The sequence below is a fragment of the Alligator sinensis genome, unplaced genomic scaffold (assembly GCF_000455745.1).
Source record: "Alligator sinensis unplaced genomic scaffold, ASM45574v1 scaffold1162_2, whole genome shotgun sequence".
Classification (NCBI taxonomy): Eukaryota; Metazoa; Chordata; order Crocodylia; family Alligatoridae; genus Alligator; species Alligator sinensis.
This window is the reverse complement of record NW_005843013.1, coordinates 82003-83921: the sequence shown is the minus strand read 5'-3', so window position 1 is coordinate 83921 and position 1919 is coordinate 82003.

Below are 1919 nucleotides of genomic sequence, written 5' to 3'. Positions count from 1 at the left end.
CTTACTACCTATATTTACAGGTAGTAGCTAACTGTGTCATAGACTAATTTACTGCTTAGTAAATGGTGTGAACATGTAGACAGTGACACTTTACTGTTCAATAGATTAGTCTAGTGCGCAGTAAAGCGTTGTGTGTAGATGCACTCATTGTGGCAGAGGATGACTCACCAGTGCACTAACACTTCATTGGCCATTTGTACACACCACAAAATTGGCCTTTAAAATGGTGTACTGCCCTTTTACACCACTTTAATGGTGCAGCTATTTGCATGTGTTGGCAGTGTAATGCACTTTAATGGTGGGCTGTTTGCAGGTGTCGTCAGTGTGATACATGTTAAGTGATTTTGGGATGCAGCAAAATAAAGCATCTCCAAGGTGGTTTAGTTTGCTGCAGAGAGAAGCACTGGGCCCTGTGCATCTCAGGGGCTGTGCAGGCAGCCTGTGTAGGCAGCCTGGCGGCAGCCTGTGCAAGTAGACTCCACTGAAGGGGAAAATAAAAGCGGTGAGCCTGATCTAGGGATCCACTAAGAATCAGGATAGGGGAATACTAAGGGCACCTACTGGGGGGCTTAGGTGTCTCTATACTAATGCTAGAAGTATGGGAAACAAGCAGGAGGAACTTGCACTCCTGCTTTCAAACAAAGACCTTGACCTGGTTGGTCTAACAGAAACCTGGTGGGACCCTACCCATGACTGAGCAGTGGGCATTGAAGGCTACAGGCTATACAGGCAGGATAGATTGGGGAAAAAGGGGAGTGGGGCATTGCTTTATATGTTAGGGAACATTATACATCCTCTGTAATAAAGATGGGGACAGAGGACGGGCAAATCAAAGTCCTATGGGTCAGATTACAAGGGGGTAGGGGTGAAAGGGACTTGGTAGTGGGGGTCTACTACAGACCCCCCCCACCAGGGGGAAGAGTTAGACCTAGACTTCTCAAAACAGCTCTCAAAGGCAGCATGCTCAAAAGACCTAGTTGTCATGGGAGACCTAAATTACCTGGACATCTGCTGGGAGAAGAAGTCAGCCAGGTCTGCCTGTTCATGTAGGTTCTTAACCTGCATACAGGATCTGCATCTAACACAGGAGATATGCAGTCCCACTAGGGGAGATGCCTTACTTGACTTGGTGCTGGCCTCAGGAGAGGACTTGGCAGGGGAGCTACAGGTACAAGGTAGCCTAGGGGATAGGGACCACCGGTTAATAAGATTCACTATCCGGCGTAAGGTGGGAAAGACAAATAGTAGGGCATTAGTGCTAGACTTCCAGAAGGTCAACTTCAATGAGATCAGGAGATTGGTTAGGGTGGGACTGAGGGGTAATCACATCTGTGACATGGGGGTCCAAATAGGGTGGGAGTTCCTCAAGGGACTGATCCTACAGGCACAGAGGCACACCATCCCAGTACACCCAAAGGGAGGCAAAAGAGCCAAACAACCTTCTTGGCTGAGCAAGGAAATCCAGGGGAGCCTTCAGAGGAAAAAAGCACCCTACAAGCTGTGGAAGCAGGGGGTAGGTAGCCACCAAGGAGGAGTATACCTACTTGGCTCGCACTTGCAGGGAAGCAGTGAGAAAGGCCAAAGCAGATACAGAACTCAAGTTGGCAACAAAGATTAAGGATAACAAGAAGTCCTTCTTTAAATACATAGGGAACAGGAAGAAGGCACAGGGTAACATAGGACCTCTACAGAATGGATTAGGGCAACTTGTAACTGATAGGATGGAAAAAGTGGAGCTCTTAAATAATTTATTTGCTTCTGTTTTGCTGGACATGGATACAAATGCACCTCCCAATGAGTCTTTAGTCTGGAGTGAGAGTAGTACCAACCCACCAACGGTTAGCATTGATCTAGTGAAGGGGCACTTGGAAGGGTTGGACATATTTAAGTTGGTGGGCCCCGACAATCTTCACCCAAGG